This window comes from Hippocampus guttulatus, chromosome 2, assembly GCF_054856545.1.
Source record: "Hippocampus guttulatus isolate MCC_2025c chromosome 2, RoL_Hgut_1.0, whole genome shotgun sequence".
NCBI lineage: Eukaryota > Metazoa > Chordata > Actinopteri > Syngnathiformes > Syngnathidae > Hippocampus > Hippocampus guttulatus.
The window spans coordinates 19,717,449-19,744,074 of NC_141262.1; the positions used below are offsets into that span (position 1 = coordinate 19,717,449).

The 26,626-nt window shown below is 42.3% G+C and overlaps 2 long non-coding RNA genes across 8 annotated transcripts in view; one reads left to right on the forward strand and one right to left on the reverse strand.

Annotated features, from left to right (window-relative positions):
• LOC147208831 (uncharacterized) overlaps nt 1–24,190 on the forward strand; it is a 104,661-nt gene extending 80,471 nt beyond the window's left edge. For 5 of the 7 annotated variants that reach the window (XR_015097885.1, XR_015097903.1, XR_015097879.1 and 2 more), the window contains exons 2-7: nt 933–1,033; nt 1,493–1,588; nt 2,642–2,727; nt 18,012–18,341; nt 19,445–19,487; nt 20,368–24,190. This is a non-coding gene — a long non-coding RNA (uncharacterized LOC147208831). Of the gene's footprint in view, nt 1–679; nt 819–932; nt 1,034–1,468; nt 1,589–2,641; nt 2,728–18,011; nt 18,342–19,444; nt 19,488–20,367 lie in introns of those variants that run through there. The other 2 variants (XR_015097891.1, XR_015097915.1) reach the window with 2 other exon arrangements.
• LOC147208834 (uncharacterized) overlaps nt 23,083–26,626 on the reverse strand; it is a 37,651-nt gene continuing 34,107 nt past the window's right edge. The window contains exon 3 of the long non-coding RNA XR_015097926.1: nt 23,083–23,462. This is a non-coding gene — a long non-coding RNA (uncharacterized LOC147208834). The remainder of the gene's footprint in view (nt 23,463–26,626) is intronic.

Here is a 26,626-nt window from a genome sequence, read left to right on the forward strand (position 1 = left end):
TGGTCGGAAATCATACCAATCGTGAAAATACGATAGAACGCTTATGAGCAAGTGACGCGCTTTACAAATGGCAGGTTATATTTGTCATTTTAAGAAAGTACTTTTGAGCTCTTTGCATTGCCTTTGAAATTCTTCAGCTGTCGTGTTTTGTAAATGCTTCGAGGTGTTGCGCTTTTGGTTGTGTGAAGCACATTGAGATATCTTGTTACATTACTTCTTTAAGGGACCAACAGAAGAAGCTAGCAGCCCTTGCACACTTCCTTAGCGATAATCAACTGAATGAGACGTACGTTGTCGACGACTTGTAGTGTGTGCTGGTTTTATTTAGTACCCCAAAGATAAATCAATACTATAGTGTGGAAATCACATTGCAAGCTTATTAAGACAGAAAGAACAACAGAGTAAAAGTCATTACTGTCGTTTTGTGTTACTGTAGCCATAGCTGCTTAATTGTGTCATATATTAAATCGTGTGACACCGCACGTGTCGTGTAGTTTATAAATGCGTCTGTATTTATACTCCCAGATATTTTGGTGCTTCAGCACGCGAACTAAAAACACACTAAAAGCAAAGTGGGTGTCACTTTTAAGCAGTTGCTTTTGATTCCACTCAGTTTAGATGTACACCCCCCACCTCCCCCCGATTCCTTTGGCATGCCCCCCCCCCTCGCATGTAGTTCTGTGAACAGGCAGCGGCGCTTTTGCGTTTTGCATTGAAATGGAGCCTCTTCCAAACAATCCATGCATCGTCTCCCGCTGCTTCTGATCCGCTTCGTATCACCCGATGACGATCATTTTGACTTCATCGCCCGTTTAATTGTGCGCTAATAATCCACCGCGGTGCTTCCTGACGTGAAAATCTGTATTTGCTTCTGTTTTTATCCATCGTCTTGCAGCCTTTCTAACCGAACACATGCATTCACTCTCTTACAGAGACAAACAAGGACGCTTCATTCATCCTTTTTGGGGCGGAAGGCATTAAAAAAAAAAAGGCACTCGCTCTGCCGTTTCTTGGCACACAACGACAAATGACGGTAAGACAAAACGCGGCACAACACAACATGCTTGCGTCATGGTGTCAGTGTCAGGACATTCTGAGCCTAAGAGGTGTGTTTTATTTCTTCTTCACATTCACTGCCAGCTAAATTGTTTAGCACGGACTGTGATTTTGCCTCTTTTTGTGTGCGCGAGGACATGTTTATGGGCTAATAGGCCTTTGTTAGTGCTCCTCTATTTATTTAATACAATTGTAGTGTGAACAGAAGGAATAATAAACAGGCTGACGAGACATACGATTCGTCTTTAGGTCTGATAAACCCCTGTGTAAGGACACAAAAGGGGGACGTTTCCACTGCGGAAAGTAAATTCTTTTGAAGTGGAACTAATCATCTGAGGGATGGTTCTCGTTGTCCTAACAACGCAGCTGAATTGGAATGAGCCTCCCTTTTTTCTTCTTTTTTTTGTGGCAGATATGTTTTCTTTTTTGCATTCAGGGCTGATGATGATCGTACTTTCACGCCCTGTCCGCCCGCATTGTGCGTCCCAACTCCTTTGCGGATAAGTCTTCACTTGGAGACGCCGAACGCACGGTGGGTGACTCCCGGTCCGTGACGTCAGCCCCCCCCCTTTCCCATAGTAACCCCCCCCCTCTTACCCCCACACTCCTTTCAGCTTTTTAATACTGTCAACATGAAAAGGGGCCGAGCAAATCCTCTCCTACAACACTGTGAAAAGATCAAGACTTTTAAACTTGTCATGTAGTATAATGCACCGATCACGCTTAAAATGGCGCCCATGTCGATCGTCGGATAAATCGGGAGTTTATGTGTGAGAAAATGCTCGCAAGATATTTGGAAAAAAAAACATGCAATTTTGTACAATTGGCGTCAACCCCCCCCCCCCCCCCCCCATTCTTTTGATCCCTGTTTTAAACCACATGACTAATACTACCTGGATACTAATTTGTGCAGGAAATAGCGACAACATAAATACATCCAGAGTGGGTAAAAATGAAGCAAGCATCAAAATGTGGTTATAACATCTTTTGCCCAATATCACAAATTAATCAAAACAAATGATGCGTGTTCTTTATCAGATGGCGAAGTTATTTTACATACTCCAATGTAAGCATTGGTGGCGTCAACAATGAACAATTTTCATCAAAATCCATATGCATAAAAAAAATCCAATGAATAAAAACAAAATATGTTTACCAGCCCAAAAAGTATAACATACATACAAAAATAATTTACCTTGGCACATATCTTCGCATACATAAAAATATTCACAAAAATAAGAAATAAATGACAATGAACAACTTAAATGCAAATTCGTACACATAAAGCAAGGAAAGAAAGAAAATCTACCACCTACCAAGTAAATACATAACTGTAATTTTTTTTTTTAATCTCTCAAAAAATAAAGCTTGGATGAAAACAAAAAGCCTCCTAGAACAGCTGAACTAGTTCTGTATTCCTCATCTAATTTTAAACAATAGTGCAAAGTGACCGAGCATACTACGATGGTTTTTTTTCCTCCCTGCCCCCCCCCCCCACCCCCAAATAAAGGCATTCCTGGCATAAATCAAGTTAGTAATTATTGTCCGAGGCCTGTGATTCACCACGACGGCTCTTTTGTTTCAGTCTGAAGGGCCACAACTGTGCCGTGCAGTTTTGGGTCTCCCCCTGCGGGCGCCCTGGAGGGTTGGGGCGGAGAGGCCCCCGGAAAGGTAACTGGGCCGCTTGACCTCGAGCCGACAGAATTCCAATGTTTACTGTTCCTAAATCTACATTTTCACACCGGGCTCGCTATAAAGTGTCTGCCTTCTTCCTGCTTGTTCCGTTCAATAGCCACTCGGCCATTTTATTGTCTCAGTGGGGCTATTGAGGGGTTCAGGCAGCAGTCATCTGCCGAGGTGAGAGGTTGCTGTGTCTTCCACGCTAGCGGCGCCCCTCAAAATATCCAACTCTTGACCTGCAAAATGAGAGAAAATAAGCCGCTAATGTTTTGTAATGGATGATGCATTATTAAGTGCATTTATGTCACGTTGATTCGAAATAAATGTGGCACACTCCTCTTTGTGACCCTCCTCAAAGCTCACACGGTGTCATGTTATCGCATATTATACAGGATACAGTATGTACACTTGGCGATGGCGCTGCATTATTCATAAACTCTATTCTTGATGATTTATTAAATATGATATCACACGACGGGGAAAGGGAATCTAAGAACAATAGGTTTCACTTTTTTGATCATTTTTAAGCAGAATTCTTTGAGGTGGGGGGTGGGGGTGGGGATCGGCCAGTTGGTGGCACGTCTGCAGTGTTATTTCTACTCCGTGGCCACAACATTAGGTACGCTGGCGCCAAGATATTAATTTTGATCAAGGGTCACTGACCTTTTCTTAAGTGAGAGTTACTTCTTGGGTATTGATTAATGCGTAGGGCTTCCAGTTTCATACACACGTCTGAACTAACAAAAATGCTCAAATCACCTTGAATTATGTGTTAGTCATGATAATTGTTGATATTTAGCTCCATGAAGACGCTGATCATGTTCATGCTTTCTCACAATCGGTGTTAACAAAGATTTAATGAGCGAGGACACAGATAAATATCAACAGGTTTAACTTCATTTATATAAATCTTTCCAAGTGGTTAAGATTTGAATGATCAGTTCTACAATTCACAGAAAATCACAATGTCCCACCGCTGGTGAGCTGTTTTTAGAATCAATCTGTGGGATACTTATGTGATTCCTCGGGGCACCCTGATGAGAGCAGACCCGACATTGGGGTCAGCCATGTTTTTATTTGCCAATATGGCTTCCCAGGGTTACACTTTGCAATCATTCTGTTTCTAATATTTTGGCTCTGTTCGTAGCTGTCCTCGCTTGAATGGTGCCTTGTGCAAGATCCCACTTTGGCGTCCTCCTGCCCCTCCAACACACATAAATACCAATGAAGCACTCATTGGAAGGGGATTGATTGATTGATTGATTGATTTATAAAATCGATCGGCTTGTAAATCGATTAGAATACAGCAACAGCAAAGAACAATTTGAAAATTAAGCTAACAAAACAACACAAACAATACACGAGTAAGTGGAACAGACAACGACTCTTCCACACCATCAAGCTGCCATTCCACTTGGTGCGGCTCCTCATGCCACGCATGCCAAAGTGTGCAAACTGCTTTGTTTATATGAATGATCTTTTTGGGTGTATTTGTGTGTAACTCAGTATTCTCTACCAATGAGTTACTGCAACACGACCAACACAAGTGTAAATTATGATCTTTTGGGGCCAGTGGCATAGCCCCGATGCTGTCACACGAAGGGGCATGTCCAAAAACGTTTTCCTCCACCCATGACGACAGCAGTGAAAAAGCTATCAATTGATGTTGAATCCCTTTTATTTGGACTCATCAGTGTTGTGGCACATGCATCCTCTGCTGATGTTACACGCTTACTACACACACACACACACACACAGTCAGACGCACTGACTGTTAATGAAGCCAGCAGTTTAAATGAGGACACGGCAAGAGTGGCTGGTGGCAAACTTAAATGTAGGCCATTTTTGGTTGTTAGAACTTTGAATAAAATGCAATACTTGAGAGGATAGAAATGCGGAATCCTCACCAACGCTCTTTTCTTCATTCGACAAGAAAGTCAGCGTGGAGCTCAAAGCTGACGTGTAGTCTCAAGTCCTATCAGTCGCTTTTTAAAAAGCCATTTTCCTTAGAGGAGCCAACGGACCAGTCGCGTTGCTTCCTGCAGAAAACTCTGCCGGCCCGCCTGCACTTTTTTTTTTTTTTTTTTTTTTTTTTTTGTGTGGTTTTTACATGCCATGCAAGATGGGCTCACCATTGTCATCACGGCAGACTGGGAGCTGTGGGGAGAGGACGCCCGCGCTGTGCCAGTTGGCTCCGGTAGTGAAAACACAAGGCAGGCACAGCACCATTCTAATCTTCGGCGTTGCAGACACAAAGGTCACTTAGTGGCGATTGCACTTGGAGTGTTCCAACAGCTCGCCGGGCATATTCGCAGCGGAATGTATAGAAATGTACACAGTATACACATGCTGTTGGCTGCCAGCATGTCAACATTCGGCCGCTGCGCCATGTGCTTCGGTCTAAAAATGACTGTTATTTAAATCAGGCACACTCTCGAGGGGGCGCTGGGACGCCACCAACATTTAAATATCCCGCAATGTCAATGATAAATTAATGATTTCATTCAAAATATATTAGGAGATAAACATTGTTTCATTTTGAAATGGTCCTTTTGTTTGCCAGCGGTTATAAAAAAATGCAGTTTAAAAAAAATGCAGTTAATGTTTGGACTGAATAGAATACACAATGCAGCAGCAGGCAGCTCACTCAACAGGAACATTCTAATTAAATCGTTGAGTTCTTAATTTTGTGTTTGAATGTATTAGGTTGAGTACTGACGACTGCAAAAAAGACTCTTGCTCCAGCCCCCCATGAGCCAGGCCTGGAGCGGTAATTTGGATAATTCTGGCTATTGATTGATGGGCCAGGTTGCTATGTGTGCAACTTGGGGTGCTATCCCAGCATGCACATTCATTTGTTCTCCCCCGTGCCTGCGTGGGTTTTCTCCGGGTACTCTGTTTTCCTCCCACATTCCAAAAACAAGCATGGCAGGTTCATGGAACACTCTAAATTGTCCCTCGGTGTGGACGTGAGCGCGAATGGTCGTTTGTCTATGTGTGACCTGCGATTGGCTGGCAACCAGTTCAGGGTGTACCCTGCCTACTACCCGAGGTCAGATGGGATAGCCTCCAGCACGCTCACGACCCTCGTGAGGATAAGCGGATTAGAAAATGGATGGAAGGATGGATGCTGTATACTGTCTAGACAGTATATGTGTGTATGTGTATCTATGTGGAGCATGTGTGTTTACAGTGTGTGTGTATATATATATATATACACACACACACACACACACACAGAGAGTAGTCCAAATGTTTGCATTTCATTTTTGATGCAAAGTTGTGGTAAAGCCACAAATTGGCTTGCATTGTTACTGTAGTCTGATTCCTGATTTATGTTTACACCACCCTGGTTTGGTAGAATTTTGTTGTCTGAGCGAATGCTTAAAAGACTGCAAGTCAAAGCATTGACTAAGTTAGCAAGTCTTAATAAAGTAGATCAATAAATGTTTTTCATACTAATTCATGGTACATTTGCCTTTATTTTCGCCTGAGACCAAAGACCAATATATGTATGTATAATAAATCTGATAGTTTATTTTACAACAAATGAATTGATTGTTTGTGTTTGTTCAAGAATGGAAAGGAAAAAAATATGGAATGTAAAATTGCAATCACAACATCCAGGGGAAAAAAAAAATGCCATTAGATTATTTTTCAAAATCATTCATCCCTCAGCAAAATGTACCATAAGCTAAACTGCACCACAGGCTCTTAGGTGTGTTGTCGCCGACTTAAGCAGCGACGAACAAGCCGACAGGAATAGCAGGACTATTGTTGGAAGGTAAGCTACCATCAATAACGTCCGTATCTTCTCTCTGTCCTGCGCGACGCCACGGGCGGAAGATAGCGAGCGTCGGTTTGTCACGAGCTTGTAAATGCCAGTTTATTTAATGAGTTGCGTGGACGAAAGCGGGCCAAAATGCCTCTCGCTTTCCCCGCCGTAAGTTGCAGCAAATAGAAGGCGGCCTGGTTCGCATTGTGGAGCTTTATCCGTTTTCACGCAGCTCTCCGCCCTCCTGGTGGTGCTTGGCTTACAAGACAATCGTCCTGCAAATATCAGGGGGCCAAGTCATTATCTTATGCTCAGCAGGTGTACACATTATTGGAGTGTTGAACTAATGATATGTAATGAGCTCTCTGTGACACATGTCTAGCCACCGTTACTATCACGAGGCCCATTAATAGATAACAGCATCCTAATTAGCTTCACCAGGAAGCCAGAACCACCGCTTATAAATACATCAAGCTATATTTAAGTTTAGTTTTTTTTTTCCCCTTGCCCCTCCTTGTCGTCGACTCACGAGGACGGAAAACGTGCTAATCCCGTTTCACGATGCTTGTATTTAGTTTGCGCGAGGTGGCGCGTTTCGAAAGCGCTCTGGAGCGACGTCCTTGACGATTCCGTGACTAAAAGACAGGCTGATCCACGTTTGTCACTTTCTTCCTATTTTCTGGCCAAATTGAGCGTCGAGGACTGCCTCAAATTTTATTTTGGAAATGGTTTTGAAGTTGGTACCCCACCGCAAACACTTTCAGGCTGGCGCCTGTCGCCTAGCAACAGCAAACAAAGGCAGGACCCATCTCAAGTTTCCCGTGGAGCGGCCAGTCCGGCACGCCTTTGATCTTGACTGGGAAAATAGCTGAGTGGGCACTACTCGCATTTGTCTTTCATTTAGTCCGGCCCCCCACCAACTCCTACCCAATATGCTCCCCGCCCCCTCCTCTCCCCTCCCCAAATGTTCCCTGAAATGGACAAATCTTCATCTGTCCCCAGCAACCAACACCGCCACTTATAAATAATCGACCGTAGCACGGCAAGTGTTTGGATGTTTGTTAGCTTTCCCGAAGACTGATCAAAGTCTTATTTCATCTTTCATGAGCACGAGTGCAATTTTACTTCCGCAAATCAGTCTCAGAATCATCTTTATTACTCAATATGCTTAAAAACACACCAGCAATTTGTCATCGGTAGTTCGAGCCACTCTGGTACTTCATCAAACGATAGAAATATGTACTGTACATGTAGGACGTAAATGTACAGGGAGTCATTAACCCTTTCAGGGACAGCGGTTACTACAGTGGACAGCTTATCATGTTATCAGGTTACAAGGTGCGTGAAAGGGTTAAGCAATATAAAATGTCCCATAGTGTGGCAGTACGGTGTAAAAGATGCATCAAGTCAAGCAATTTAAAGGCTAAAGCTATATATTTAAGGTTTTTCAAGCCTTTTCTCTTTTTTTTTCCTAGTGCATTTATTCGAGAGCTTGGTTAGTTTTATCCTTGACCCCAACAAAGACTGGCTTTGGTTCTGCATTTGAAAAGTAAACATCACAAACACGGTAAGCAACTGGTTAGCACATCCGCCTCACAGTGCAGAGGTGTGTGGTTCGATTCCGGCTCCGGCTTTCCTGTGTGGAGTTTGCATGTTCTCCTTGTGCCTGCGTGGGTTTTCTTCGGGTACGCCGGTTTTCTCCCACATTCCAAAAACATGAATGACAGGCTGATGGAACACTCAAAATTGTCTCTACATGTGAGCGCAGATGGTTGTTTGTCTCTGTGTGCCGTGCGATTGGCTGGCATCCGGTTCAGGGTGTCCCCCGCTTACTGCCCGAAGACAGTTGGGATAGGCTCCAGCACCCCCCGCGACCCTTGTGAGGATGAGTGTATCGGAAAGTGGATGGATGGATAGGTGATACAGCATGTGAGAAGAGGGGGGGGGGGATGAGGTTGTTTCTGCATTGTGATTGGCTGAATGTCGAGCAGCATGATGCTTTGGGTTACATCTGCAGGCACGTTTACATGTTGTTGATGCGCTTTTTGCATTTTGGGAGCTGCTTTGCCCAACAGTCTCTTGGTATTCACACAAATGTCACTGTGTATTGTAAGATCAAGATAAAGTGATGTATAATTAAATAGATAAATGTTGCCTGCAGACTGACAGACCTGATGAATGTTCTAATAGTTTTGGGCTTTCTCATGTTAAATAAGGTCGACAAATGAAGTTTGGTTTCGTCATTGAACTAGAATAATTTTTTTGTTGAGCAAAAACCTGCCTTAAAAAATTTATAAATGCTCAGTTTCAATGTAGCTTGAGAGATATTATCCGAAAGCTATTGTGAGCCTAAAAGCATTTTAGCCGAAGTCAGCCGCCCCCCACCCTTAAACAAAATTTTAAAAATGCAACAAATTATGCATATTGTACAAGAGGTCAGTTGCCTCCATTCAGCCTTTGTCATCTGAAAACATATGAAGAAAAAACACTGTTTTAACAAAATCAAAATAACGACTTGGACAATCACAATCCGTGTTTCCGTGTTAGATTAAGAAAACGAAAAACAAAATTATCAGTCTCCTTTTTCATTTTTTGTTTTCGATTGGCAGTTGAAAAAAACGAAAGAACAAATGATACACGGATTAATCACACTATTCGGCTGGCGATATGTTTAATGTTGTGGTTGTTTGCTGAGAGGGGTTCCCAATATATTGCCTTTCGGATGTTGTTGCGATAGAAGCATTTCGCAACCGGTTCAGGGTGTCCCCCGCCTACTGCCCGAAGACAGCTGGGATAGACTCGAGCAAGCCTTGTGAGGATAAAGCGGACCGGAAAATGGATGGATGGATGAATATGTCTCCCAGGACATGAAGTGGGAAGTCAACACCATCTCCATCCTGAAAAGGGCCCGGCAGATGATGTACTTCCTGAGGCTGCTGAGGAAGCATGGCCTGCCACAGGAGGTGCTACGACAGTTCTACACAGCAGTCATCGAATCAATCCTGTGTTCTTCCATCACGGTTTGGTTTGGGGCCGCCACAAAAAAGGACAAAATCCGACTTCAACGGACAGTTAGGACGGCGGAAAAAATCGTTGGCACCGCCCTACCCACTCTTGAGGACTTGCACACTGCAAGAATCAAGACAAGGGCACGGAAAATCCTCCTGGATCAACTGCACCCTGCCCACCACCTTTTCCAGCTACTCCCCTCAGGCAGACGCTACAGATCCATGCGCACCAAATCCAGTAGACACTTAAACAGCTTCTTCCCTCTAGCCATTAACTCCTTAAACAGTCACTGACGTAGTCACTCTTCTTGTACTACAAATACTGCTACTGGTTACTCTAAAATGGTTCAATGATTTGTTGTTTACGATGATACTAATGCAGCGTGTTATACCGGAGACAAATTCCTTGTGTGTTCTACATACTTGGCCAATAAAGATGATTCAGATTCTGATTCAGATTCTGATATTACAGACAATTAGGTTAATTTTATGGTGGCAGCCAAAATTATGATTAATTGTGCATCCCTCAGTGTAGGTAAAACCAGAACTGTCACAAGGTCATGCGCATGCCAGTGCAAGACTCATTTTGTGTGTTTGGGAATTTGAAAATTTAAGCAAAGAAACTATTGAAAGTGTCTCATCTAACACAGCTTGGACTATCTCAACACGCAATTTCTTATTCAAAACTGAAAGTGAGGCTACACTGAGCATTTTCCAATGTGCTGCTTATTGCATCATGAGCATCTTCAGAGTGATGCTGATGTGGCATTTGGCTATTCATGTGGATCGTGTGTGTTGAAAGTAAGCTGTGCTTAAGGGAAAAACATTTTGAAGTAACATTTCCAAGTCTTTAATAATTCTTTCCCAGTCAAGAAAAAAAAACCTTTTTTCCTCAATGCATGAACACAAGCGAGGAGAGACATCTTTGGGCTATTGAACGTTATCTTGTGCCAGTGCTCCGCTCGCCTTTCATCCAAAGCGTCTCAGACAGCAGCAGAGATTAAACAAATTGAAGTGTTACACACTGTTTTGGTGTAAATTACAGTAATTGATGTTTCTATGAGGTGCCGCGGACCCTCCGGAGCAACTTCTTCCAGTTTGCAGGAAGACGTGCGGCTCAGTAGGGTGTATTGACTCAGACGGTTTTAATGCTCCCCATTGTTTGGGGAACATACCCTCCTTCGTTCTCAGCCGAGCACGAGCACACCTTGCGCAAGCAAGGATGTGGTTTTCCTTCACAGTGCGCCAATTACACAAAAACGAGTTTGTCCTTTCATTTGAATGAGTGAGTTGTCTCAAACAATTCTGTTGACCACAAAACAGAAACTAGAAATTACATATGAATGCTGAGTCACGTCTACGGGTTCAAATGCCCCCCTCCGCATCCCCCCAAAAATCTCAGACATCTTAAAAACATGAAGAAGATCATGGCCAATGTTCCCTCTAATTTTCCATCCGTCTGAGCATTCACACAAACTCCCTGAGCATTCATTGGACCGCGGTGAGCCACATCAGACATGCACCCGACAACCAAACCAGTATCACACCTGTCCAAAACATGCCATCATAACAAGATATGTGATGCAGTATGTTCTGAAAAAAATAAAATAAATAAAATGACCTTTATATCAACATAGAACGAATGTCGATTTATGACATGAATGAAATTAGCCCACATTTGTTACTTTAATTTTAGCACGCAGGTTATTTTAAGCATAATTAATTAAGCCAGTCTGGACAACTATCGTCACACATTCTCCACTCATAAATAATGGAAAACGTGTCATTTAATAAAACACAAAAACTCTTTTAAGTCAGCTGACCTTTGAAACGCGCGAAAGAGCCTGATTCAAGGGGCTCGTAAACGTTGCCCGTGTTTGGACTTTCTGAATGGAGCCAGTCCGCGAGTCGCCTGCAGCCTCTCGTCCGTGGTGAGTGTGAGTGAATTTGTGTCAATGAATGCACCGAACTATTGTACAACAACTCTGTCGCACCACTGGTACTGTTATGGAGGTGGGAATAGTCTGGCGTCCCGTTTGTAGATTAAAGTGTGGTGGAAATGAAGGAATGAATGTCGAAATGTAGTGCGTGAAGTGCGGCGTTGTGTCAACGTGTGCTTTGAGAGGATGAGATAAGTGCGCAATGGATCATGACCAATCTGCACTTCGAACCGTCCACAGATGCGTAAGAATACTGGCGGTGAAGCCAGCAAACAAAGTAGAGGAGGTTTTCCAGAATTTATTGAACAAAAAAAAAGAAATACTCTTCAATATTGTCTTCCGGTCTCATCGTCCTCCGAATAACCCGCTGATGATAATCGCCCGCAGGTGCGTTGCAGCAGACTCCGCCCACCGACACTCTTCCCCAAAATCTACGACAGAAAAAAAAAAAGAATGAACCAGAAACAGGACGGCAACAAAACAGGATTGTGACACGAATAACATTAAATTGACTGAATACAAAGAATAGGAAGTTTAAAAAAAACAAAACAAAAAAAAAACTACTTTTGGGGTGAAATGAGGAACTCTCAACTGCACCTTATGGCGATATTGATTTCGCCACATAACGAGCTAAATTTTGGAATATTGCAAAGTGATTTTTAAAGCTGCACAGGCAAACTTCTGAGGGTTCTCCTTTTACCTCATAGCTTCGAGAATTCCCTTTTCTTTTCCAAAAGGATTCTTCTGGGATGGAACAGGAAAATAAAAGTCTCTTGAAGACATTCTTCTTTCCCCCTCCCCGAAACCCATTGTGATCCTCTTTTGCATATTTATTTATAGCGTGTTTCTCATTCGCAGCAATCCCATGCAAGAGAATTGTTTTGCAAGAGGTGTTGACACATTACCCCAACACACAAATGAGCATCGACTTCACACTTTTTTGTCTGGTGTTGCCGAGGTTCTAAGAAGAAAAGACAAAGTCAAGCTCAAACGCCGACAGGCGCCATTTAGACAAAATGGAGTCACGCCGATTCCCAAGAAGCCCATCTCAGCGTCCGTCGATGTTGCATTTACAAACGCCTCGATAATGGTTTTATTTCAGAAACCGATTTTCATGCGACTTGAGTCATCTCCACCGAAGCCGATCACAAGCCCGAACGTATTTTCATCATCACAAACTCATCACCTCCAGTCCTTCTGAGAAAAAAAAATGACAGCACGTAGTATGTATGCTCTTATTTGGCATTTTCTTTTGCGGAGTGGAAGCAGCCTTGCATTCCAGAGGAGTGTATTGATACAGAGCAAATGGAAGCCTCTGGGGAGTTAAGCGTTACCGTATTCAGTTTGGTAGATGCAAATGCCCAAGAAGCACAGTGTGTTAAATGCATATTTTAAAACATGCTCATTGATGTCAGATTCTGTGATGCCGCTTTGCCTGCAACGCTAAGGAGCCCCTCTCAGATTTATGTCATGTAAGAGTTCTACTTTATCTCCAATTATGTCATGAAATATTGATTGATGCAGAGATGGATACAGTGGATGGATGCACGGACAGAGAGACAAATTATATATTATAAGTGCAGCATGACATTTGACTTGATGTGGATCAAAGATTGAGGCTTATTAGATTACAGTACTACAACATCAGATGAAAACAAGCATGATCCTCAAAGTATTTCACCATGAAGATCAATCATATAATGTTAAACTCCTTTCCTAGAGAGATAAAGTTAATGTTAAGAGGTTTTTTTCCAAGTTGTCAGGCTCACAAAGCCCTATTTGAGTGGAACCTCTAGAGTTGACAGCAAATATTAAAAAAAATAATAAAATAAAATCAGACTGGCAAATTGGTGCTGTTATTGAATCAAACTTATTTTTTTGTTTTCGTTTTCTTTCACAACATCACATCGAAACAGTAAACCAAGCCTTGGTAACATCTCAGCTGGATTACTCTTATGCACTTTATTTTGGAGTCAGCCAGTCCTCCCTCAAGCATCTCCAGTTGCTCCAAAATGCCGCTGCTCGCCTCCTAACTGGTACACACAGGAGGGAGCACATAACTCCAAATTCTCGGCCTCCCTTCACTGTCTCCTTGTACACTTCAGAGTTCGTTTTGCAAGTATTTTAGCTGTCTTCAAATCTTGAAACGGTCTTGCCCCAACTTAACCTCTCTGAGCTCATCCACCTCTACGTACTTGCCCGGTGCCATAAGTCAGTGGAACAGATGCTACCAAGGACTAGGGGCAGGCTAGGACTATGGGGGATGTGGGTAATAAATAAATAAATATATTAAAAATGGCACACATGAAGTGGAAGTCAAAGACTCCCAGGTCAGTTTTTCTTCCAAGTCCACCCCTGCTGAGGACTAAGCAGAGACTCAAAGGGGATTGAGCTTTTACCGTTGATTTTGCTGGTCTACTCTTTTTGTGTTATGAATCAATTGTTTCAACTGTCTTTGCTTTCATATGTCTGATATGTACTTAATGTAAAGCACTTTAGGTGCAGCTGTGGTTGTTTTTCAAGTGCCCAACAAAAAAAAAAAGAAAAAATAAATCCAACAATCAAAGTTATATTGTCGTCAAGTGAACAAGAAATCATAGGTACATGTTTGAGGACACATTGCATATCTTTTAATTGTCTGGTTTTAAATTTGGTTGGTTTCATATTTTTTTTCGCAAATCGATCCTTATGGTCAAGTCTCCACGTGTGTGGGTTTTTTTTTTCCTTTGTGGTTTCCTAACAAGTGACGCTTTTGGCGATGCAAAGATTCCACCTGATGCTAGCGACATTAACTTAGATTGCCCTAAATGCAAATCATTAGCTTGTACCTGCAACCTGAAATAATAAAAATTTTAAAAAATTCATTCCGCAAATCTCAACGAGTGGTCATGTCCGCCTTTGCATTTGAACTCTTCATATCATGAAAGCTCATGTGGCTATTTCGAGTAAGACTCAATCTGTGTGTGTGAGTTTGTGCCGTATAGATTTATCACCTCTTAAATATATGACATTTCTGCAGAGAGGCCCCAAAAAAAAACCATGACAGTCATGCTATACAGACGGAGAGGGGGTGGGGTGATGGGGCGTCATTTGTCAGTCCTCTCATCGGCGTTCAAAAGTAAGCTCGTATTTGTCTAATTCAACACGTTTTATTTCTGTAACTGAGAAATCTGTTCAGGGGCCCTAACGTTTTTCCAACTGTCATGGTGTCATTTGTCAGGGGGAAAAAAAAAAAAAAGACGAAGTGAAAGTGGATGCCCACCCCCAGTCCGTCTGTATGTTGTGAGGTTATTGCTGTAAACAGGCAAGGTGCGCATGTGTACGAGGCTCACACTTACACAGAGCAATCTCGGTCAACTTTCCCTCTCCAACCTGCTTTTCCCTACGAGAACTTTTGCAATGGATGTGTGAATCGACATTTGTCCACTATTTCCCGTCAATTCTTTGGCAAATCCGGAGTTAGACGATGTCAGTCCACTAGCGAAACGCTAGTCAGTCCACTAGCGATGCTAGTGGACTGACATCATTATCTGTCGACGTCTAGTCCGAAGCGCTAGTGGACTGACAACCGACAGAAACTGTTACACTGACGGGATAAGCACCGACAAGTGATTTTCGCCCGTCTCTGGAGCCGTCACTAAGCAAAGACGATCTTCGGCAAATAACATTATGCATTAGCACGTTGGTATGGAAGTGTGGAACTGCCAATGTGGATTATTTGCAAAAAAAAAATTGGGGGGCTGAAATGTTCAAAAAATAAACAATCCCTATGATATTTAGGAGTATGCAATGTAGTTGGAATTATGTGAGGGGTCCTTTAGGGAAAAAAAAAAAACTCCTACACATGTGAGAACCCCTGCTCCACTGTAACTTTCGAGACTTTGCTGGAGTCAAAATCGGAAGTCGATCTTAACCGTACTGTTCTTCTCTTTCCTCCTTGGCTCTTCCTCGTTTTGCTTTTCACCCCAGTGTGTGTGTCAGTAGCCTGGGCGGGGACACTATCAAGCCATTATCAAGCCCCGCCGCTGATAATGAACGCAGGGAGGTGGTCGGGTCTTGGGTGGCACACTGCTGGAGGAAGGCTACTTTCGGGTAATTACCTGGCAATGGCGACGCCAATGTTGGTTGGCTTTCCCGTGGGCTGAAGATGATTACGGCGCAATCAAGCATGACACCTGTCACTCATTTCATGTTACAGGGGTGTCAAACTCATTTTTTGTCACGGGCCGGATTTTTGTTACTTTTTCCCTTGGAGGGCCGTTATGACTGAAACCATCTGAAGAAGTCAAGAATAACTGTTTATTCACCTTGTGTTTAAGTTACTGTAGTGAGGGGTTTGGTAACAAGAAAATGCTGACAGTATCATTCTTATTTATTAAAATTGAACATTTTAAATTTTGGTCGAGATTTTAGCACGCATCGTGAAAGTTGACATCTTTGATTTGCTTTCGCGGACCACAGAAAATGATGTGGTGGGCCAGATCCAGCCTGCGGGCCTTGTGTTTGACACCTGTGATGTCGAAGATCATGGCAAATTGACACGACCTGAAATTCACGTGCAAATTGATTGCCTTAAACCACGATAGTTTGAACACATGGTGACACTGAACATGTTCAGCAGCATACAGGAAATGCAAGCAAATCTGCTACCTTATACTGTATGCTGCAGTGTTTAACTGAGTCAAGGCACATTTTGCATTGGTTAAAAATTCTCAGGGCACGCCACCAAATAAAAAAGATGTGACAAAACGTGGACAATCAGGTCGATTACATAATTCAACCATCTGGGACAATATCAACTCTAAATCGCCTTTGGTGTCTTCATCAGAATCACTCAGCCGTCATGAAAACATAGCAGGAAAACGAAAGTCTGCGGTCCTGTTTGAAGTAGCCAAACATTTGCATACATACCAGGACAGGAAGTCTCTTAAAATGTGAATCCTACATTTAGACCATTTTCTTTGCTCACTACACTGTGTGTAAAATCAGTTTAAAAGATATTAAATAATTATTTACATAATTTTACTGTCGATACCCAGAGAGAGAGACACACACACATCCTTTGGTCAAAAATGGTCATTGAGAGATTTTTTTTCATTTTCCAGCAGCCCAAAGGTTAAAATGGTAGCCAACGTTTATGAAAATAAGCGAGTAGTTGAGAATGTGTGTCATAACTACACTCTAGTTCTTGTTTTTAGCGAATGTTAGCTAGCGTGTTTCAGGCAGCCTAGCGGCCTAAAAATAACACGCCTGTAACGTCTAACAACTATTTTATATAAATGTATGACAGTGTATTCAATTGAAAATAGGTTGAAAAGATTTGAAAAATCACGATATTCAGTTTTTTTAGACACGTTTTATGCCATTTCTTTGGACCTGAGGTTTGTGCTCTATGTTGCAGGCATAGATCTGACCGAGGCATTATTTTTTGTAAATTATTCATTTTTGGCCCAATTAAGAGAAAATGCAGAAATGTCCATATCATACCTGATGATCTTTCACAGCACCAGAGTGGGGAATGGCTGCATTTGCTGTATTTATGGCTCAGGTGTAGACTTTGAAGAGCCCATGAGGTCAGGTTTTGAAATGGCGGCGTGCACACGGCGGCGAGCTTCCTCTCCTCGCTCCTGTAAATCCATTTTCCTCACAACACGTTTCAAATCAAAGCGGCGTCATCATAACACGCCTTAGGAAACATTAAGCCATAGTGTGCCACTTTCATGTGTGATAGCATGGCCCCGTGTCTGCTTTGATGTGCTCACTTTTTTTTTTTTAATGCTTTATTAATAATGCCACACCCGACTCCTACCATCACCACATCAGATTCTGCTACTCCTTTTTTTTTCTGTTTTCCGGAACTGTCTCCCTGCTTCCATAATCCCGCCCCGGCCTGTGAGGGGGCTTTTGGGATTGGTCTGTTTTTCTATGGGAGGGGGGGGGGGGATTGTTATAGATAAGAGCAGGGGGGTGGTCTCCTGGGGGTGGGGGGTGGCTAAAGGCCAATCAGAGGGCGGTGAGAGGCAAGTGCTGCCTCGCTATTGGTTGTCATGGAGATCAGACATGTCTTCATCTCCTCCAGCGGGCCTCCTCGCTGACTTTTATTTCCTGGAAACGGAAACAATCAATCTTACCAGTTTCTCAATGTTTGCACAAAACAAAACAAAACAAAAAAAATCCCCGAAATGGATGCTCAATATTTGCTCTGATGTTTGATATCGTGATCATGTCAGAGCAATGCTGACAATTTTGGAGCTTTCTTTTTGTGCATTGTTTTCTCTCACTCTGGTATGTAGGAGTGTCGAGACTCACTTTTGCTTGTGATGATTTCTGCAAAACACTTTCTCAAGTCATTCACTTGCAATCTGTGGTTCTACTTTGTGGCGGAAAATAATATATTCATGCGCTAGTTCCTCTCAAAATGTGCTCTATTCTGGGTGCCCATCTTTGAATGCAAGGCCTTCATTGTGAGTTTTGAGATATGGCAAATGTGATGGCAGAAGGCACTTTTCTGGCTCCTCCCCTCAAGTAATCCCCCGTCTACGTGATCTGCAGATCTGTCCAAGGACATCGCAGCTCAGAGGCCGGAGGTTTCGGGCTTCAAAGGGCCTCCTGCCCACTTCCTCCCATCCGGAATTGCGCTTCCTCGGACGTAGGTTGCGTTTGCCTTCCGCCGCCTCCGCCTCCTGCTGCCCTTCTAGCAGAAGGTGAAGGACACTGAATGAGTGGAGCTCCTGGTGGTGGGATCTCCTTGAGTGTCCTCCCCAGACACCCACACTGGGAGAAGACACCTCCCATGGAAGCATTTGATGTGAAAATTTGCTTTGGATTTACGACGGCATTCGAATGCACATGCTTCACCGTCCAATGTTGAAAACCCTGCAGGTGAAACACGTCGAAGGCATCGAGTTTGTTTGATTTTAGTGTGATGTGACACACAATCATCCTGAAAACCTGAGAGAATAGATTGCTGAGAATAGGTCTGCTCCATACTACTTTTTTGCGGGGGTGGGGTAGGGGGAGAATGATATTCGTACAAGTCATTTTTAATTATCCACCAATATGAGACAGAATACTAAGACCACAAATACTTTGGAAGCTAAAATTTTCAATTTACACAATGACAAATAATTGTGAACAACTTTTTGACACACAGGATGATTTTCTACCGCCACAGTGTAGTGGCAACTGCTGGCAAGCGGGTTATACTCAATGTCAAATTTTTTGTTTTATTTTTGCCTTGAGTATCAATGTCTGGTATGTGCAGCCTTTCTGAGTGCCCGATACATTTAAATAAGAGCCCGATAGCGATATACATGGAAGTGGTACCATTCTTAGTTTACAATGGTTACAATTCAACTAAACTACAAAGGCTGTCATCTTAAATGTTCCAAGTTAATTGTGCCGCATGTAGTTACGAGTCACAAAATTTGGTGCAAGTGTACAATTCGGTGATCGCCAATTCAAGGGCCATATCACATAATGGCAATTGAGAAGAATTCCAAATGGTATGCATTATTCACTGAAAATAAAATCAAATTCATTAGCCTGATAGCATAATTTGCTTTAGTGATTAGCTTTCCTAATTTTTCAAGCACCACCTCAAAAAAGTACTCTCCAAGTACTACCATCGTGACCAACATTGAAAATGTAGTAATACGGTAGGCCAGTGTTGATCAAAAGTGAGAAAGAAGTCTAACTCCTAAAATATATATATTTAATATCATTTTAGGACACTGTAACAATCTTACATTAAGACTGCATTTAAATCAAAAACTATTTCAATAATTAATTTTAAAATGTACCGAACGTAAATGTCCAAACATTTATAGAGGAAATATGAATCTATTGGACTTAAAATAATATTCCACTGTATTTTACTTGAAAAGTACAAAATGTGCTGCACTTGATTTGGGGGAGGGGAAATCTTGATTTGAAAATGTTGTGTTTTAATGGTATATCTCTTCAAATTCTTTCTTATTAATTAGGTGATTGTTTCAAGTACCACTCGAGGGAGTCCGTTTACCACCAGTAAGTAACCCAGTAGTTACTCAGTACTTGAGTACTTTTTTCTCAGAGTATGCCATCTTAAAGGTGAAGTCAATTCGAAAAAATTCCAAGCAATATTTTCTATGCGGCCCCAGCATATCTGTTTATGGAATATGAATCAAGTAGCAAAAGCCATCCATTTTTATCCAACTCAGGGGGCGGCCATTTGGCCACTTGCTGTCGACTGAAAATGACATCACACTTGCTCAAGGCTCAGATAATGGCTAATCACGGCTAAACAGTTTTCCCGAGTTTGGTCATGTGACACTCATAAGCTGAGCTGTGATTGGTCGTTACCTTACCCCTTAGGCACTGGGATGTCATTGTCAGTTGACAGCAAGTGGCAACATGGCCGCCCTCTGAATTGAATATAAACTGGTGGATTTTATTGCTTAATTTATATTGTCGACAATTTTCAGTTGACTTCCCCTTTAAAGTTTTGTAAAAATACTTTTACTTGTGCCATTTGGTATCATTCTACACGGAGTACTCTTGTACGTGTGTGAAATTTTACTTATTTTACATAGATTTTACTGGACCCACCTTTGATTGTTGTCCACAGATTTGTCAGAATTTCTGCTACATTCCTTGCACTGCATCAACTTAGTTTGGCTGAGGTACCTAATGACGTGTCTTTTGGGTGTATATAACAGCATCTCATTCTCTAAAGGCACATTACACGTTTTGAAATCTGTTATGGGCTGCGCCAAAGATAAAGTCCATATTATTCCATTGTATGTATTTTTAAAAATCTGTTTAGTAAACCCAGAAATCCCCCCCCCCATCCCCCGTCCAGCCCCCCCCCCCCCCCCCCATCCAGTATATTAGCAGATCTCAGTATGTCCACTCCTCTTGTGAACAGGGATGAGAAGGAGCTGGAGGGAGAGGAAATAAAGGTCTGACGAGTCTTGGCACGGAGAGGATGGAGGCTGAGACAGATGGCATGAAGTCTGCAGCACTCTGGCGTGGCTCGCCTGGTGCTAAAATCCTCCTCTCTCACATTCCAACAAATCCTACCAGGAGGCCGGGGAGTCTGTCACACCACTCCAATGGATCCACACTGCCCCCCTCCTTCTCCCCTTCCACCGCCCCACCTACATCCCCACTTATTATTTTACCCCAACTTGTGTGTGTGTGTGTGTGTGTGTGTGTGTGTGTGTGTGTGTGTGTGTGTGTGTGTGTGTGTGTACATGGACATGCACATGCATAGAGATGGGATCCAGCAGGGGTCGGAGATCTGCAGCGACTCATGTCAACCCCCTAATGGAAAAAGGGGGAGCTTAGTTGAGCGCAATGACCTTTAGCATTTAGGATAAACTAGGACGAATCATGGAGGGGACAATTCCATGTATATCAGTCCAAGGAAGGAAGGCATAAGAAGCTTTTGCTTTTTCTTTTTTTTTCTTTTTTTTTTGCTTGGACAATCACAATCCTAACAAACCAGAGCCATTTTCCAAGACTCCCCGTGGGCCTCGAAATCCAAAGTGGACAGTAAGTGTAACTGTGATTACACTTCCAAGCACAAAACCAACAACTGGATCACGAGCTCGGCGTGACATCTCCAAATATCACACTTGTGGGGATTGGGTTTTTTTTTCTTATTTTATTTTTTATTTTTTCAAAGTGCTTCCTCCAATAAGAACAATCTCATTTGTTTTATACTCGAGCCTCTCCCTCTCCCTTTCTCCGTCTCACTCCCCACGCCGTCTTTCCGCTGCCCGCCTTCTGTTTGTTCTAATGAATGACTTTGGAAATGAGGTGCCGCTGTGACGAGGTCACATGGGGCCTCAGCATCACATTACTGTTAATGATAATAAAAAGAACAATCTGTACTAAAGCTTTGGGATGATGTTTTTTTTTGTCTTTCCCTCTTCACTTCTCATATGGAAGGAATATTTTTATCCGAATTGATGTTGATGCAATTAAAATGCACCATAAATATGATGTTGCTGTAGCTTGTTTTGTGTGTGTGTGTGTGGGGGGGAAAAGGCTGCTGTGATAAAAGGTTTACAGCAGCGTACCATCTGGATTGCAAAGCACACACTGAGCAGCACATCAGGCACGCGGGAGAACACGATAAAACAATATACGTCGTATATACCCTGTGGTAATGTTTTAAGTGCATACCAAAAACACCGAAGGAAGTTTTGTGATGTGTTGACAGGACTTCAACACAGGCGAAGCGGTCACATTGCTATTTCATGTTATTTAATAGGCTTTGAGTATTGCCGTCATACTGATGTTGACGCTGTATCAATATGATTGACGAGGAGGGCATTGTTTTCTGTTGTTTGCGTCAGGCATGTTGTGTTTGTGTGGCCCTTTTCTCTTGTGATGTCTATGGGGAGGAGTACGCTTTATCAATATAATTGACGAGGAGGACATTGTTTCCTGCTGTTTTCGTCGGGCTTTGTGATTGAGACTATTAAATGCAACCAACACAAGAAATCCTGCTGTGCGTCATCAATACTCTTAAACACAACGCAGTCGGTTACACTGATGCCTTGAGACAAACAATTATTTCAATTCAAATCAGCACTCGCAATCTAGTGGAATGCAATTTTCAAATCACGATTTAGGGGGAGAAAAATCTTAATTTCATTTCAGTTAGTTGGTAGGCTTTCTTGTTTATATATGTATAAATGTAAACACATTTTCAAAAAATGTATATGTATGTATGTGTGATTTGTTTCTTTGTTTTGTTTTATTTTTTAAAATTTGTCTTTCAGGTAAGCAACTTAAAAAGGGAAGTCCACATTCATACCATTGTTTCATGAGAAGATGAAGTTTTGTTGGCATTATTGTCATAATTTGATTTATTTTCTCACTGACTTAATGTCGACGCCTCACTTGTTTGGTAGAATTTTCCAAAGTTGTCAACTGGAAGTCAAAGTGTTGACTAAGTTAACAACTCCAATAGAAATAGATCTTTTTTTTTTTGCCATAATAATTTATGGTTCATTTGCCTTTACTTTAGTGCAAGCCGAACCTGTATGACCAAAACATCGGCAGGGTGCGACAATAACAGTGGCCTGATGGCCCGGGGTCATCACGTGACTGTGTTGGGCCACTGATGCTAAAGTTCACTGATGTTGGCCCGACCAGGCTACAATTAAAAAAAAACTCAAAACAATAAACGACATGAGGCTCTTGCTTGCATTTTGGCCACTGTCTGCATTTCATTGTCAGGCAAGCCTACATATATAATTATAAATGCTGTTGAATATTGTTTTGCATCACAATACCTGTATACTGGAGCATGGATAGTGCACATATTTTTTTAAGCAGATCAAGTCTATTTTAAACACAGATTGGGCTACATACAATTTGGAATTCTGAATTTCTTTAAAAATTGTTTGAAATCAGAGCCAGTGCCAGTTCCTGTTGAGCCACCCACCCAAAAGATCTTATTGCTGCACTCTGATCTTCGCATAAATCTAATTAGAATCATGTTGCTTATTGTAATACAGATGAATTCATTGCTTGTGTTTGTGAAAAAAAAATAAATGGGAAGAGAACCTTGGAAAAAAAGATCGTTTATGAAATCACAATCGAATTATTCAGAGAGAGAGAAAAAAATCACAATTAGATTATTTTTTCCAAATGGTTAAGCCATACTTAAAGTGCAGGTCATTTTTGTAGCCGGCTTGTTCAGATTGAGTGTGACATTCACAAGTAGTTTATTTAGCCACAGAGAAAGATCCTCTCTTCTGGCCGTCCTTTCCTACATGGCAGGGCAGCGCAGCGTCCAAACCGTCACCCTGCGGAACGGCCGAGAGTCAATTTGGACGGATCCGCTTGGTGGCGATGCTTCTGGCAGCGTCCGCACCTTCTTGGCTCGGGTGAACAGAGCAGGGGACGCGCAGGCCGCTTCCTCAGTTCATTGATCGGGCGCCAGGCCGCCGTCAGACTTGGCCAAAGTTAAAGGTCAGCTCAGACCAATCTTGTTTGCTCATCCTGTAAAGAGACCGAGGGGTGTTAGTGAGATATTATTAGGTTAATCCAATGTTTCTCAACTTTTATTGACTCGAGGCACATATTTTACATCAGAAAAATCTAATTTGCAAAATAAGAATGATTTGGTCTCAATCTATTTACTGGGAAATATTGACCTGTTGAATTGGAGACTTTGCTATTATAAGTTGGATGAATGGCAACAGGTGGATGCACAGGTTTCTGCCACCTTGTAAAAGAGCATATCATTGTTCTGCCTGTCACTATATGTTGCTGGCATGGATACATAAATTAATCGTTTTCAGATGAAGTACGTGAAAATGACAGTCAGTCCATTCAGGTACCCACAAACATTTTGAAATGTAGCACTGTGACTGAACACAATCAGTTCTGGACTGACATTTGTGTCAAAGTATAACTCGCTGTGTGCTGTTCACATTCTCCTATTAGTGGCTTTTTTCTGTGTCCCTGGCTAATAGGAAAGTAGCAATGCGTATCAAAGAAATATGCTGAAGTGATACATCTCCATTGTTCCAAGATCTTTGTATGTCGGGAAAGAGTTAAGCTAAGTTTAGCCTGGGTTGTTAATGGAGAAAATTCGGAGATGTTGTTTATTTTTTTTTCCTTGTGAGTGGCTATTAAACAAATGAAATGTAAGCCATTTTTAAAGGTAATGCTGTACGTAGAGTTTGAAATGTTATATTGAAGTTTTGTGATCCAATGTCGGGGAATACTGTATTTGTAATTTAAATTCTAGACAAAAATAAATATTTTTAGTGGTAGTTTGTGTCTCTATCTCGCTATCTAGCTAGCTATCTAGCTATCTATTTTTTAATGTTCCCTATTCTCATCCAGTAGCAGGGGTTTACTTTTGATCATCTTTGCAATTGTGTTATCCGCAGCGTAAAACATGAAAGGACAATCTTACGTTAGCTTAGCAATTAGCATAGCTTCTCCCTTCTTCATAATGACACTTGTCGGAAATGTATATTTTCCTCTGCCACAGAGGCGATGATGACTGACTTTGGAGCGACTCCGCAACATGTTTAGCCGCAGCAGTAGTCAGCCAAGCTCGTTGCCAGGTTGCTGATGTGGTGTAAGGTAAGGAGCACCGAACTGTGCCTCAACCTCCGACTAGCAGCGGTGAGTGACGCAAGCAAAGCAGCCCACCGAAGCTTTTGGGGACGGTGCAGCGGTTTATTCTTAGTTTTGCTATTCAGTATGTTTTAACAAGGCGCAAAATGCAAATTTTGCCACGCAAATTGCCTATTTTTAGCCTTTTGAAGACCGCGTCACATTGTTGGCCAGACATTTCGCTGGTCCACCGACCGGTCTTTTCTGATGACAGCGGCAGATGGACAAGAAAGTCAGCAGTTTGAAACACGAGACACCAAAAATGGGAATAGTGGTTCCTCGATTCATCGGTTCAACTACTTTAAGTGTATTGAAGGTGGACCTTTTTGATGAAAAAAATGGATTCACTTCCCATGCATTTATCTAATGCAAATGGTCCTGTGTTGCTCTGTGAAAGCCCCCCCCCCACCACCACCACCACCACCAAAACTCTTTAGGCCTCTTGCACTCGATTCGTCCCATGGGTGTTCATATGTCAAACTTCCTCCTATTTTTGGTGTCACGCCTCTTATAATTGCTGTTGCTTTTTAGAGATATTACCGTCCCCTGGCAAATTAAAAGTGCCATCCCGCTACTTTCCTCGCAAGGAAATTGCTTAATAAATGAGCAGACCCCTGCTTTGCGCTGATGATCACAATTGCAGCAAAATTGCTCACCTAGGGGATGAAGCGCCACATTGTGCTCATCACCGCCTCACGTGCAGCACAACAACACGATTAGGTTATAAAGAGGTGGGGGTGGGGGGATAATTGTCATCCCTGACAGGAACTCTCACTTGACTGGTGGGATGGGTTTTGGAGGGGTGGGGGAGGGATGCAGGGAACTCAACCATCAAGAGGGGCACACCACACAGGGTCCATAAGATGATTGTTTGTTCACACACGAACAAGCCAAATCAGGAACGTCACACATGGAGATGATTGTCTCCTGCCGCTGTCAGGTTGCATTTTTTTTTTTCAGCAGCGGAGACCTCATCCTGGGAAATTGAGCAATTTCTGATTAAAACAGTGTTGGTAATTAGAGCACTTATTATTTGTTACCACTTGCATTAGTATGCAAAGCTGGCAGTCAGCTTATCTTGGGGAAAACGTTTGTTTCCTTAATTGCCCTCTTAGGACAAAAGTGATAGGGTGGGGGTTCGGGAGGGGGCAGGGGGATGCAGCAGGAAGAATAGTGCGTTCAGGGTAACATAGGGGTTAAACTGCAGTAATAGGCCACCAATATGAGCAAACACACTTGCAAGGGTACAAAAGGCACTGCGTTCCACAACACGCAAACACACACGCACACACACAAACACACACACACGCACACGCACACACTCACACACACATATTAATGCGCACATCAGTCCAGACACAAGTGGAGTTCGAATGAGACTTGTCCAAATGACTATTCAGCAGTGTCTGTTTTTAATGACCCTGCTTTGCACTTGAAATGAAGAATTCATCATGCGGTGATGCAATTCGTGGACTTTTGACGCTTGCTAAGCAGAAAAAAATAACATTAAAATAAAATAATGACTTCGTGAACTTCAAGGAAGTTTTCATACATTTTCCTCATATTCCTTTGATTCAGTTGGGTCAAACTTAATTTTGTCTCGGGCCATTTTGTACTTATGGCTTGTCTCAAGGGGGTCATTATGCCGGTGAACCCAAATAAATATTCAATCATTATTGCATATTGACATTGACATTGACAGATTATTAATTTTGAAATCAGAAGTCATGGAAAATAATGTAATTATATTTCAAGTAACTATACAAAAGGGAACTTTTTTTTTTTTTTTTTTTACAAAATCTCAACCTTATTAATTATTACACATGACAATTTGAAATTTTGAGACAGATTTTAGCAAAGACCGTGGAAGTGGACACACATGATTTGCTTTCGTGGGCCACATAAAATGATGGATCTGGCCCCTGGGCCTTGAGTTTGACACCTATAATTTAAATTCTCTTTAATATGTTTGTTTTAGGCGGCATGGTGTTCGATTGGTAAGCACTGCAGCATCACAGTACAGAGGTGCAGGG